Raw genomic sequence first — 15,434 nt, 5'->3', positions numbered from 1 at the left:
TTTAAACTCATTCTAATGCATCAAATTCATGTAAATCATACTCCTCTCAAGCTGCCCAAATTTCAGTTTGGTCCTTCTCCCATGTTTTTATTTCATTTAATCAAGTTCTAAGCTCACTTTCAACCACTAATTATGCATTTAAAATGGAAAGTAAGGAGTTTAATATACTAACCTTGCTTGGAGGAGTTTTAGGCTCCCCTTTCTTCAAGTCTTTCTTCTTTCTTTTACTCTCTAATGCTCTCTCAACATGTAAGGAGAAATTTTTGTGTGGAGACTTTGTGAATTTATAGGTTAAGATAGGGAAATTCAAGCTTTTATTCCCTTAACAATGGTGAAATATGGTGAAGGAGTGGGAAGAGAGGAATGGGACGGAAAAAGGGAAGAAAGAAAACTAAAATTGATTTTTTTTTCATTTCTTTTCTTTATTTATTTTAGTGTATGGAAGACCACAAAAAGTCCAATTAAATAATTCACTTAATTAATTTGTTTATGACATCATTCATGATGTCATCAACTTTGACTTTTCCATCTTCTTTCTCTTTTTTTTTTTATTATTTTTCTATTAGTTCTTTAATTTAATTCTCGATTCTGAAATTTTCTTTTCTCCGATTTTATTTGACAGTTAGGTCAGGAGTCAGCTCTCGGGGTCAATTGACCAAATTGCCCCTCGCTGGTTCATCCCGGTTTGCAAATAATCCAATATTTCTTTCGGCTCCCTGACCTAATTATTTGACTGGCTTAACAGTTCTTTTTCGTGATTTTCTCTTTTCCACTGTGTTCATAAGGGTCCTAAGGACCGCAGCGTCACTTTTTACGGTTCAAAATTTGAGTTTAAAACGACTTCGCAATCGTTCCCGAGGAGGTCACTCATCGCTGTGACTCTCGGCTCGTTTAGCCTCTTATGTTATGTTTTTCTTATTTATAGTTAACTCATTAAACATTACTAATTATTTGTGTTTATGGCTTCTCAAGTTGTCTTAAGTGTGGCTCTAATCCCAATAATTGTCCGGACCGACACCGGTCGCCGGAACAGTGAAATCTACCAGGCTATGCAACGGGGGTGTTACAATTCTCCCCCTCTTAAATAAATTTCGTCTCGAAATTTTTACCTGGTATCAATCTCTGAACAGTTGTGGGTGTTGTCTCCTCATGTCCTCCTCTCATTCCCAAGTAGCTTCTTGGCCTGAATGATGGTTCCATAGCACTTTTACCAACGGTATCTGCTTATTCCGTAGCTGCTTCACCTCATAAGCCAGAATTTGTATGGGCTCTTCTTCATATGTGAGGTCTGGATTCACTTCTATTTCTTCTACTGTTAGTAAATGAGATGGGTCTGATCGGTACCTCCTCAACATAGACACATGGAAGACATTATGTATCTTCTCCAACTCTGGAGATATTGCCAACCGATATGCCAAAGGACCCACTCTTTCCAGAACCTCATATGGCCCGATAAAACGAGGACTTAGTTTCCCCTTTCGGCCGAATCTCATAATCCTCTTCCAAGGAGAAACCTTGAGGAAAACTTTCTCACCCACTGCATACTCAATATCCCTTCTTTTCAAATCAATGTAGGACTTCTGACGGTCTGATGCAGTCTTAAGTCGACCTCTGATCACCCTGATCTTCTCTTCAGTTTGCTGAACAATTTCGGGTCCAATCATCTTTCTTTCACCCACGTCATCCCAACACAACGGGGTTCTACATTTTCTGCCATACAAAGCTTCATATGGAGGCATCCCAATGCTTGATTGGTAGCTGTTGTTGTAAGCAAACTCAATCAAAGGCAAGTGTGTATCCCAACTACCCTCAAACTCAATCACACAAGCCCGTAGCATATCCTCCAATATCTGAATTACCCTCTCGGGTGGCCATGCATGCGTGGGTGGAATGCAGTACTAAAGTTCAATCTAGTTCCTAGGGCTCTCTGAAGACTACCCCAGAATCTAGAAGTGAACCTAGGATCTCTGTCTGACACGATGGATACTGGCACTCCATGCAGTCTCACAATCTCATCGATGTATAACTTGGCCAATCTTTCTAAACTGTAGTCCATCCGGACTGGCAGAAAATGAGCAGATTTAGTCAGTCTGTCAACAATGACCCAAACTGCATCATGACTCTTCTGTGTCCTCGGAAGTCCCATCACAAAATCCATCGTTATTCTCTCCCATTTCCACTCTGGTACTGGTAGTGGATGTAACAACCCAGTGGGTACTTGATGCTCTGCCTTTACTTGCTGACAAGTTAGGCATTTGGATATAAACTCTGCCACATTCCTTTTCATACGCATCCACCAGTAATGCTCCTTTAGCCCTCTATACATTTTTGTGCCACCAGGATGCATGGCAAAAGGAGACTCATGTGCTTCCTTCAAAATGATCTGCCTCAAATCAACATCACTAGGAACACATATTCGGCCATGGTGTAGCAGTAGACCATCATTTCTGATTGAGAATTCTGGTTTCCTGCCCTGCTGGACTTCTTCCAACAATTTCTGATACTTCTGATCATTCTGAGCAGCCATTCTAATCTGATCAATCAACACTGGCTGTACATGCCATGCAACTGCTGTCTGCCCCTCATCATTAATCTCTAAACTGGCATGTAATGATCTCAACTCATGTACCAAAGACAAAGGAGTAACTCGTAGACTTGCCATAGTCTTGCGACTTAAGGCGTCAGCCACAACATTAGCTTTCCCTGGCTGATAGTCTATCAGACAATCATAGTCTTTTATCAACTCTAACCATCTCCTCTGTCTCAAATTCAGCTCTTTTTGGGTGCCCAAATACTTCAAACTCTTATGATCTGTGTAGATGTAGCACTTCTCCCCATACAAATAATGTCTCCAGATCTTAAGAGCAAACACAATGGCTGCAAGCTCCAAATCATGTGCCGGATAATTCCTCTCATGCAGTTTTAGCTGGCGTGATGCATATGCAATGACATTTCGATCTTGCATCAACACACAACCTAACCCATTGTGAGAAGCATCGCTATAAATTGTATACTCTTTACCCGGAGTAGGTAAAGTCAGGACTGGAGCCTCTGTCAAACATCTTTTCAACTCATCAAAACTTTGCTGGCATTTGTCCGTCCACTGAAATTTCACATCTTTTCTAAGCAGCTTGGTCAATGGAGATGCCAACATGGAGAATCCCTTCACAAATCTACGGTAGTATCCAGCTAAACCCAGAAAACTACGAATTTCTGTGACATTTCTGGGTGGCCTCCAATTAAGGACAGCTTCAATCTTACTTGGATCTACCTTGATGCCCTCTTCTGATACTACATGCCCCAAAAAAGATATCTCCTTCAGCCAAAATTCACACTTCGATAATTTGGCATATAGCTGTTTCTCCCTCAAAGTTTGCAGTACAATCCGCAGATGCCTATCATGCTCTTCTGCATTCCTCGAATAGACCAATATATCATCTATGAATACCACAACAAACTGGTCGAGGTATGGTCTGAAGATAGTGTTCATCAGATCCATAAAAGCAGCCGGAGCATTAGTTAACCCGAATGGCATGACCAAGAACTCATAATGGCCATAACGGGTTCTGAAGGCAGTTTTAGAAATACTCTGCTCTTGTACTTTTAGCTGATAATAACCTGATCTCAGGTCAATTTTAGAGAACACAGCTGCACCCCTCAACTGATCAAACAAGTCATCAATACGGGGCAATGGATATCTGTTCTTTATAGTCACCTTATTCAACTGTCGATAATCAATGCATAACAGGAGAGTGCCATCCTTCTTCTTTACAAACAACACTGGCGCTCCCCAAGGTGACACACTAGGGCGGATAAAGCCCTTGTCAAGCAATTCTTGCAATTGTACCTTTAACTCTTTTAATTCTGCAGGTGCCATTCTATATGGCATTATGGAGATTGGATCCACACCAGGCATAACATCAATTTCAAATCGCACTCTCTTCTCGAGGTAATCACGCAATTCATCAGGAAATACATCCGGAAAATCACATACAGTAGGGATGTCCCTTAGTGTTGGACTCCCCACTTGGGTGTCTATCACATGTGCCAAGTATGCTTCACACCCCTTTTTGATCATTCTTCTGGCTAGTGCAGCCGAAATAATGTTTGATGGCAGTAAATGCCTCTCCCCGTGTATTACCACATCACCGTACAGAGGGAGACCAAAAGTGACTGTCTTCAGTCTACAGTCAATCATAGCATGATGCCTGGCTAACCAATCCATGCCCAAGATAATATCATACTCTCTGAAGGGCATCTCAATCAAGTCTGACAGGAAAACATGTCCTTGGATCACCAAAGGACAGTCTCTATAAATTCTGTTGACCCGGACCTCTTGTCCTAAAGGACTAGTTACTAGCACTTCAAAACTCATTTGCACACATGGAACAGCAAGTGAACTGACTATGCTAGCACTAACATATGAATGGGTTGAACCCAGATTAAACAATACAAATACATCTTGACCAGAGATAGAGAATGTACCAGCTACCACATCAGAAGTCTCAGCCTCTTCACGCTGTCTCATTGCGTAGATTCTGGTTGAAGCACTTCCTTGTCCTGACTGACCAATTGTGCCCTGACTGCCTGAAGCAGTGCCTCTACCTCTGCCTCTTCCTCTACCAACAGACTGTGAACCTCTGGGAGCAGGACTCTGAATAGATCCCTCGGCAGTAGTAGGAGTTGGACCATATCTCGGAGCACTAGTACAGTCTCTTGCTAAATGACCCTTGCCTCCGCAGTTAAAACAGGCTCCAGTGGCCCAATAACACTCCCCCCCATGAATCTTGCCACAAGTCTCACAGGGGCGTGCATGAACCCTCGCTGATCAGGCCGACCTAGGGGCTCTGTCCGAAAATCTGCCTCTACTAAATCTTCCACCCCGACCCCTGCTGGGTCCACTAAACTTCTTTCTCTTTCCAGAGGTAGCACCAGAACTCTGTTCAACTGATTTTTCCCCCTTGTCTTTTTCTGATTTCTCTTGTGAACCCTTCCTCACTACCCCTTCTGATTCTATCCTTTCTAATTCCAAGGCTTGTGAGATCAATTCAGCAAAATTCTGATGTCTGAAACCCACAACTTGCATTCTCAGACTCTGCCTTAGCCCGGACTCAAACCTCTTGCATCTATCTCTGGGGGTGGAGACTAAGCTTCCAGCATAGTGGCTTAGCCTTGAGAAATCTCTCTCATACTCTGCTACAGTTCGGTTCCCTTGTTTCAAACTCAAAAATTCTTGTAGTTTATGATCAACATATACATTTGGGATGTATTTCTGTCTGAACTCTCTGATGAAATCATCCCAGGTCAGCACTGGTGGTTCAGCCAAGCTGTGGGGGATGGTCTTCCACCAATCATACGCATCCCCTTGTAGTAGCGACACAGAATATTCAAACTTTAGTTCATCTGGGCAGTGCAATTGTTTAAACACTCTGTCCATTCTTTCAAACCATTGCTCTGCCTCTAAAGGGTCCATTGTACCCTTAAATTCTGCAGCCCCATACTTTAGCAATTTATCAAACTGTTTGGCTGGAGGAAATGGTTGTGTCACAGGTGGTTGGGGTGGAGTTTGAGTAGGCATACCCCCAGCCATTTGTTGAAACATCGCAGCCATCTCAGGCGAATCGTGGCAGGAATCGGCATTTGTGGGGTCAGTCTTGACCCACTGACATTCTGCAAAGTTGGGGCTTCCCCTTGTGCCTCAGCTTCAACAGACTGCTCAACTGAGCGATCCCCTTCTTCCATTTCAGACTGAAGTTAGGGTATCTCCTGAACAAGTAACACATGGAGATTTCCCTCCGTTAGTTCATATTCATGATGTAATGCACTGTATGTAACAATTATGGACATTGAGCAGTTGTACTTAACAAGAAAGACACAAATTTATATGTTAAAACATACTTCAAAAATTTGCTCTGATACCACTAAAACATGTCACACCTTACCCCTCTGTAAGGTATAACATGATCCCGTAGAATACCTAATGAACTACCGAACTTCACCTACCGATAACTTATTAAGTACCCTACAAGGGATTTTAAAACAATTTTCTTATCTTTGACAAGTGGTGAGCATTTCTAATAAGTATTTAAAACATTTAGTTGAAATTAAAACTAATTAATATTTTTGGCCATTTTAGTTTTTTGCAAATCTTATAAAAATTTTGACAGAGTTTCCTCTGTATTTTGAGAAAACCGTTCTTCGAATACCTGTAAAAAGCACTTCTAAAAGTTTTTCTCAACCACTACTTTGGTTTCACAATCAAACTCAATCAATTTCTCAAAATACTGTCAATCAATATCATTCATATTTCATTAAAAATAAAATAATTTATACACAACCTTACAAATTTATATCAAAAGAAACACAAACTAAACTTTATTACAAACTTCATACAAATTTGTGTACAAGCTGCTCAAGACCCATTTTTACATGTCCATACATTTATGTGCAATATATACATCAAAAGAAGTATTTACAGTTAGGGTATAAATTATACCTGAAAACTTTAGGCTGGTAGCTTCTCACACCTCAAGAAATCCGCTACTCCTCTAGTTTCAGATTCACATAAAGAATAAAGCTATCACTGAGTACTAGGACTCAGTGGTGCACAATATACTAAAATAATCTTTATGCAAAACTTAAAGCACATTCATTCAAAAATTTGGCTAAACATGAAAATTAAATACCATCATGCATTGTAAGATTTTACATGTAAACCAAGTTCATTTCAAAGTATCAAAACACATTTCATAAAACCCACAGCTAGAACAGTGCATATTATATTTTCTTGTATTATTGGCACCACTAAGCTTTATGCTTAGCGCGTCGCTTTTGCAACGCGTAGGTACTGAAGATTTGGACAGAGGGCCCAGTAGACCACAGATTCGGTAAGGCAGTTCACAGTTCTGCATAGTATCCGTGTCACCTCAACTTCTGCAGTGCATTGGTAGGACACTAGGTGTCATTTTGGCATTCTGTAATAAATTTTGATTTTCTCATATGTAATGAAACTTATGTAATGTATTTTGATTTTCATGTAAATAATGCAAATTTGTGTTTGTAAATGGAAAAGTGAATATTGATCTGTGATTATTACATGACTATCAAATGAGATGAATGATTGAGAATTGAAATTGAGAAATGAATGGTTGACAAATGTTGAGATGATGATTATTGGAGTTTGAGAGTAATTGAATACGAATATATGAATATTGGAAGTGTTTTTCACAGGTTCCGAAGAACGGTTTTCTCCATTTTTAGCCAGTATTTTGCCGGATTTTCTATAAAATTCTCGGAACCTCAAATAAATTATAATTTCGATAAATGGCTTAAATAAATTATATTTCACAAGTTATATTCAAAAGGAAGAATAAAAATGAATTAAGATAAAATAGAGTGCTCGGCACACTGAGTGGCATAACTTGCTCGGCTACACTGTAGTCGGGTAAGGGGTGTCACATAGACCATGGTTGACACCTAACATAACATGCCATGGCTACCCAATCAGTAACAAGGAATACCTTTTAATGAACCTATAATCATATGTTACCATGCACTAGAATCTCTCTGTTACAAAATCCCAATTCAAGCTGGAGTCATGATTTATGTCAAACCCAATTTGTTATGAATATTATGTTCTTTTTTAATTCCAGTTCTTAATTAATTAGATTTTCTTGTCAGAAACTCTTTTCTAACTAAATCTGTCTGTGCTGGCTAGGAACTTGAAACATCAAGAATAATTAAATAAACATAGGACTTTGTCTCTATTTACTTAGGGTAACAGATTCCATCTTGATTAACACCTACCTCCATATATAACTAGTAGGAGCGAACACATGCCCATATACAGTATAAGTATGAAAACAGTATCAAACTCAAACTACCTACATGCAAGATAACTGTGTTATCTCAGATCTAAAGATTATCTGCACTAATATGATATATGACAATGCACTGACAAGAGTAAACTCCATGTACTTGTCATATGCGTCACTGGTTCGGCCTACTTAACATGTATAAGTACCTATCATGTTTGTTATATGGCATGAGACTCACCATTCCATCTTATTTATATCTCATATAAATACCTTGGGAACAAATATGATTACAATATTTTTGGATAAGTCATGTCCTTATTGTGAAGTATCATCGATTATGAATCAATTTATAATACTTTGTGTTAGAAATACTGTCACTCATATTCTTAACAACTTAACAATAGAATTTCTAATAAAATATCAATAGACCTTTTCTATTATACATAAATATATTATGTAAACAGAAAAGTGAAATTTTCATTTATTAATTAAAATGTTTACAAAATATATACTAAATGATATGCTATAGGGCATACTACTAATATTATAGTCATATAAATTTTTATCATCGGGTTTCCTACAGTCTTAATGCACATACTCATAATAAATCACAAAATAAGGGCCTACAGTTTGCCCCTTACTTTGGCCAAAGTTGAAATCAATGTGAAAGCATTGCTCAAGTTTCGTCAAAGTGAAACTCAATCTTCTAATAACTATAAAACATTGGCTATAAGGATTGAGTATATCTTACTTGGTCGATATACTCTATGTTATGCGACTAGCTACGGTCTCATAATAGTGATAACTGTGTCATGTAAAAATCAAGTACATATTGCTCAGTTGACACATTCTGCATCATGAGACTAGCTACGATCTCATAATAATGGCAATTATGTGATTTGAAATATTATGGATTTGTATTTAGGACTGCGGTCCTAAACTGCCTATGTATCCCCCTCGCTATCCTGAGGAAGAATTAGACCCATTTGTAGTTTGACACTTAAAATTATGGTGATGCATGTTCTTCTACGCCTTAAACGCCTACAGGTAACATGTTGATGCGTGTTCTTCTACGCCTTACACAACTATGCCATATGCCCTAAACAACGTCAAAGGACTTAACAAAAAACATCTGTCTTGAAATGTTTTGGGTTCATATTTAGGACCACAGTCCTAAACTGCTTATGTATCCTACTTATTATCTTGAGGAAGAATCAGACCTACTTGTAGTTTGACACTTGAAACTATGGTGATGCATATTCTTTTATGCCTTACACACCTACAGGTGATATGTTCATACGTGTTCTTCTATGCCTTACACAACTATTTCATATGCTCTAAACAACGTCTAATGACTTACCAAAAAATATCTATCCTGAAATATTGTGGGTTCATATTTAGGATCACGATCCTAAACTACCTACTTATCCCCCTCACTATCCTGAGGAAGAATCAGACCCCCTCATAGTTCGACACTTGAAACTACAGTGATGCATGCTCTTCTATGCCTTGCACACCTATAGGTGACATATTGATGCATGTTCTTCTATGCCTTACACAGCTATGTCGTGTACCCTAATAATGCCTGAGGACTTACCAAAAAACATCTAATTCATGATTTGAAAAAATTGAGATGACTGTGTCTCAAAACTCTCTCTATGATTTTTGTGCTTCCTATATGCTACTTCCTATCGTGGACATGCTAATTTTACTAAAGAATCTAAAAAAACTTAGTCCTCTGAAGGACCTCTTTTTGCAAAAACCTTCTTTTAGCCTTAAAATTTTCGAGGAAAACTATTTACCAAAAAGACTTCCTTAAGGTCGCAATATAATTTCCATCTAATCTTTCTTTTTCATTCCCTCCCCCCCCCCCCCCCCCCCCCCCCAAAAGGTTCATTATTCTAAAGCTATTTTAAAACCCTATTCTGCCTTGACTCATTTCTCTTCCAAAAAGTCCATTCTTTGTGCCCTAACTTTTACTTGATATGCCCTTTTGGGTTTTCATCTCAGCTGGCTTGCTCTAACTTTTGCGTAAGCAGCCTTTTCGGGTTTTTCCACCTAGCGAGCTCTCTTTTTTTTCTTTTTTTTTTTTTTTAAATTACACAATTACCAGGGCATTCATATCAAGCACCTATTCTGTCATGCTCACAAGACATAGATTAAATCAAAATAATGTAGCTCAATTACTTAATTTGATGTATCCCTTAAGACACAAACATTTACAATCATAATTAAATAAAACCTATTCCTGATTAATGCAATAAAAACTTCTTTATTTATTCAGGTACACCATTACTCCCTCTTACATTCAGTTTTGCCAAATTTCCACCCTTCAAAGTTAGAAGTAAGATTTATAACCTGCCGAATAGCCTTTTTAGGTTTTCTATCTAGATCTTCTCTCATCTCTTCTTTTTTCCTAGACCGCCTTTTGTAGGTTTTCAATCTAGCATTTTCTTTTCTTTTCTTCTTTTTTTTTTTTAACTCTTACTTTTGCCTAAACCGCCTTTTATAGGTTTTCAGCCTAGTGGGCCTATCTCACACAAAGTACCATTTGAGCCTGTATTAGTTGACTAGTTCTTGAAATCCATTCCATCTAGGTCTGATATTCTTACAGCACATCCTAGCAAGATCTTTCTGATTATGTATGGACCATCCTAGTATGGCTTAAACTTTCCTCTTGGATCAAGAGGGACGAGTTGAGCTTGTTTCAAAACCATGTCTCCCTCTTTGATCTTTTTTGGCTTCACCTTCTTGTTAAAGGCTCAGGCTATCTTCCTATGATAAGTTTGCATATGATACAAGGCTTGCATCCTATTTTCATCAATCAAAGCTAGTTCTTCATATCTCTTCTAGGCCCACTCATTTTCTAGGATCTTAGCTTCTAGCATCACTCTTAAGGATTTGACCTCTAGCTCAATGGGTAGCACTGCTTCAGTCCCATACACTAAAAAGAATGGGGTTGCCCCCGTGGATGTTCTTGCAGTAGTGCGATAACCCTAAAGAGCATAATGGAGTTTCTCGGGCCAATTCTTATATGTTTCGAACATTTTTGTCAAAGCATCTACTACTCTATAGGATTCAATCTCAACTTATTTAGTGAAGTAATCCCCACCATTATAAATCTATGGCCATTAGAAGCTACGAGAGAAATCTTCCTAATGATGTCTATGCCCCAAACCGAAAACGGCCACAGTAAGTCATACTATAGAACTCACTTAGCGATAGATGGTTCAAGTTTGCTTGGATTTAACATTCATGGAATTTCTTAGTAAACTTGGCATAATCAATCTCCATAGTAGACCAGCAATAACCCAACTTTAGAATTTTCCCAACTAGAACCTTTTTATTTATATGGGGACCGCACATTCCTGCATGTACTTATTTCATTATTTGCTCAGCCTATTTTTCTATGACACATAAGAGTTTGCAGTGTTATCCCCCAGCTAAAGTAAATTAAGTGGCTAATCTATGAATTATTGCTCCATCTCTTTTATTAGCTAATTGCAGGTATTCTCTCACTTCTAGATACCTCACCATTTTCCTTCACCCTTTAGGTCCATATGTGTTACTACTAATCCTTCATAACATGAAATTTTATTCCTCATTAGGATAACTCCTAAGGGACACCAGTACAGCTTGCAAATCGGCCATCTAATTCTAAGCTCAAGGCATGTGCTTCATGGTCACCTTATCAAAAATTAGCTAATAGTTTCTTTATATATTCCAAGTATGGCCTCAATTTTCCTTCCTTCAATTCCCATTCATCTTTAATATAAGAGACCACTAGCATCGAATCTCCAATTACCTCTTCTTTATTCACCCTAACATCTATCAATGCTTCTTGGCCACAGATGCAGGCCTCATATTCAGATCTGTAGGGATCTTGTGTTGTATTATGTCTCGGTCAATTCCTGATATATCTTTATAAGACTAGGCAAATGCTTCTTAGTACTTTATTAATAAGGCTATAAATTTATCTCTTTCTTCTTGGGTTAAATCTTTAGCTAACTTAATGTCTTTAGGATTATTTGATGTATCTAAATTAATAGAGATCGATTCTAATACATTAACAGAAACAGATTCTAAATGATTATGAATGCCATGCATATACCTGTTAGAATAAGCATCGAACAAGAAAGCAAAAGAATTAGTCATGTTATTGATCTTCACCTCAAAATCAACATCAAGTATATTAGAAATTAAAATATCAACATTATTGTCATTGTAAAAGACAAACTCAAACTTAGGAATATAGCTCTAGGTGCTTGGCTTTCCATGCAGTCCTTAGATCAATGGTGCTGATTTTTTGCTATTTCACATGTGGTAACCTCTAATCATATGTCCAAGTAATTGCCACATTTTTTAAGAACTTAGGAGGCTTTGGCTCTTCTTCATTTTCAATTGGCTCATAGCCCAAACCATACCTCGTAATCTGTCCCTTCACCTCAAAAAAAGTCACCAAGTAATCTATACTTTTTCCTAGGCCTATGTTAAGAAAAACCTTCTTCCCTTTCTTCATAATAGCCACTTTTGGATCCATCAAGTTTTCATAGGACCCAGCAACTTGAAAACTATACACTAGTAGAACTTAACTATCTAGTTGCAATGCAACTGCCTCCTCATCAAAATTAGTCCAGACATCTAAACGACCCTCATCATAGCTAGAATTATCACAAAAGTCAACAACCATTATAGAATAAGGTTCAATGGGCCTTTGGAAGGGTTGGATAAAGTCAATAACCCTGTCAGGGTTATTTGGGGTGGTGGAGATTATGTAGAGGCCTGGTGGAGGTGAAAAATTTAGTTAGCCATAGGGCTGTGATACACTTGAATTGAATAGATATTTTTAAGCACATTTGCATACTATTTCATAGCATTTAGGCAAGTATTTTCATGCATAATGGTTAATTTCATTAGTTTTTATAATTTCTATTGTAAAGCCCTTAATTTCATATTTTCTTCATCATTTCAGGTGTTTGGGTGAAGCCCCATAAGTATAAGAGTACAAAGGAAAGCTTGAAGGAGTCAAGAGACAAAGAATTGCTACTGATACAAAGTACACAGGTTGTGTAAACCAAGCCTCAGACCCGTGTAACTCTCTGTCAAAAGAAAGCCAAGAGAATTGATAAGAAACGCAAGTACACGGGTTGTGTAAGTAGACTCGTGTAATCTACAGGGACCCGTGTAAGTCTCTGCCTGGTGCAAGCTTGAAAAGCCTTATGGGAATAATAGTACACGGCCCGTGTAACCAGGCCCATGTAGTTAGCGCAGACCCGTGTAACTTTTTGTGCCAAAACAAGATTTCACAATTCTCCACCAGCAAGTTACATGGCCCTACATTACGGGACTCGTCTAGTGACACACGGGCCATGTACTGTGCTGCTGCTAGTTTTACAACTCGAATTCCCCTTTTATTTTCAGATAAAAATGAGACTCCTAAGGCCCTTTGGACTCAAAGTGACCAAACCCCAGAGTAACCAATATAAATAGAAAAGAAAACATCAGAAAAGGGGACGGTCAGAGGGAGTGCAGCTGTCGGGCTCTGCATTAGTACCAAAAGAAGTTTTCTAGCTGAAGCTCCACAAGATCAAGGCTGCAAACTATCTTCGGTTCCTTTGTTTCATCTCCCTATACAAGATTTCTATTGCTTTATTTCTTTTACATGATTTTCTTTTTACTGTTTTTACCTTTTATCATAATGTTTGCTGAACTCACCATGAGTGAGTAGTTTCCTTATTCTGGATTTGGGAGAGTAATGCTTGTAATTATTATTATGGATGAACATTAAGTTTTATTTACTAGATTTGAGATTTGTTTCTTGATTTAATTTTTTTTGATCCTAATGCATGCTATGTGATAGTACCCACTTAGACATGATTGTAGATGTTGATTGAAGGACTGAAAGGTGAAGATTAACATTAGAAAATCAAGATCTTGAACCTAGGAATTCTGACCTAGACATAGGCTGATACCGTTATGGAACCTAAAAATTGGTCAAAGGTCTTAAAGGATTTTAATTAATTTGATCACCACGAAAGTAGGGTTTGAGTTAATTAAAATACACCTTAGATGCATTGAGAGAGGATTTAGGATAACTTAAGGCTAATTTCCATCAAGGAAAATGATCCTCAATTTAGTAAATAAACGAGATAACATCCCTAATAAGATTCAAGTGTGAAATCTTAACTCCAGAATTGTTACAAAAATATATTACTTCATTCTAAGTTTATTATTCTAGTGTTTAAAGTTAACAAACTTCATTTCCCTAAATATTCGATAGCCTAGGCAGTCAAAAATTACTGTGTAGATTGGTACTTGCTAAATAAAAGTCCTCATGGAAATGATACTCTACTTATCACTTTATTACTTATTAGCGATTCATGCACTTACGGGGTTGTAAAACCAGGCAAACAAGTTTTTGGCACCATTGTCGGGGATTTTTGGTTTTAGTAATATCAAGCGATATGCAATTTAGCTGATTTAGACAATTATATTTATTATATAATTTTATTTTACTGGTTATATTTTTCTTCTTTCCTCTCAGGTGCTCAATCTGGTATATGACCAGAACAAGGCCAGAAGATGAAATTTTGGATTGTGATCCAAAGATAGACAGAACTCTGAAAGCCATCAGGAGGGAAAGGAAACATCAAGAGCACAGTCAAGGAGATCCTGAATTTCCAACCATGGCTGATAACAATGACAGACCAAGACTCTTGAGAGATTACGAAGCTCCATCTGTTCAAGGATTTAAGCACAGTGTCACTAGACCCACAGTGGAAGCCAACAACTTTGAATTAAAACCAGCATGGCTGCAAATGATTCAACAAACCCAGTTTGTAGCTTCACCAACAGAAGACCCACACTATCACCTCTAGTGCTTTCTTGCCCTATGTGACATATTCAAGATGAATGGAGTATCTGATCAAGCAATAAGACTCAGAGCATTTCCATTCTCTCTTCGGGACAGAGCAAGGAAGTGGTTACTTTCTCAACCAGCTAGAACGTTCACTACTTGGGAAAACCTATCTCAAGCTTTTTTAGCAAGGTATTTTCCACCTGCAAAGACTACAAAACTGAGGCTTGAGCTCAACACCTTCAGACAAAAGGAAGGAGAATCACTCTATGACGTATGGGAAAGATACAAAGACCTGCAGAGGGAATGCCCACACCATGGCATAGAAGATTGGCTATTAGTGCAAAATTTCTAAAATGGATTACTACCCTCTACAAGGAGAACAGTTGATTTAGCTGCAGAGGGTGATCTAATGGAGAAAATAGTCCCACAAGCACTTGAACTTTTAGAAAGGATTGCATACCATAATTATGAGTGGTCAAATGAAAGAGGAAATGCAAGGAAAACTGCAGGGGTACTAGAAGTAGATGCCCTAAGCATGATAAATGTTCAGTTTGATCAGCTCACAAGGAAACTCAAAAGAATGCAAACCAACGTAGTTGGTACAAACAGTCAACATGAGGACAGCTATGGAGGAGGATACATGAATTCAGAATACATCAATTTCAATGAACCCTCCTCAAAACAGATGAACTATGTGAATAATGGAGGAAACTTCAACCAGAGGTAGCCCAACAATCCATATTCAAATACTTACAACC

General features: G+C 38.1%; 1 non-coding gene across 1 annotated transcript; it reads right to left on the bottom strand.

The window, feature by feature from the left end:
* Window positions 1-14,890: 14,890 nt before the first annotated feature.
* LOC131170881 (small nucleolar RNA R71) lies at window positions 14,891-14,997 on the bottom strand. The gene has a single exon (XR_009141646.1). It is a non-coding gene; the product is annotated as a small nucleolar RNA R71 (small nucleolar RNA).
* Between the last annotated feature and the right edge of the window lie 437 nt (window positions 14,998-15,434).

Source organism: Hevea brasiliensis, chromosome 11 (assembly GCF_030052815.1).
Source record: "Hevea brasiliensis isolate MT/VB/25A 57/8 chromosome 11, ASM3005281v1, whole genome shotgun sequence".
NCBI lineage: Eukaryota > Viridiplantae > Streptophyta > Magnoliopsida > Malpighiales > Euphorbiaceae > Hevea > Hevea brasiliensis.
Note: the sequence above shows the minus strand (reverse complement) of the source record. Positions and strands in the feature narration are given on the sequence as shown.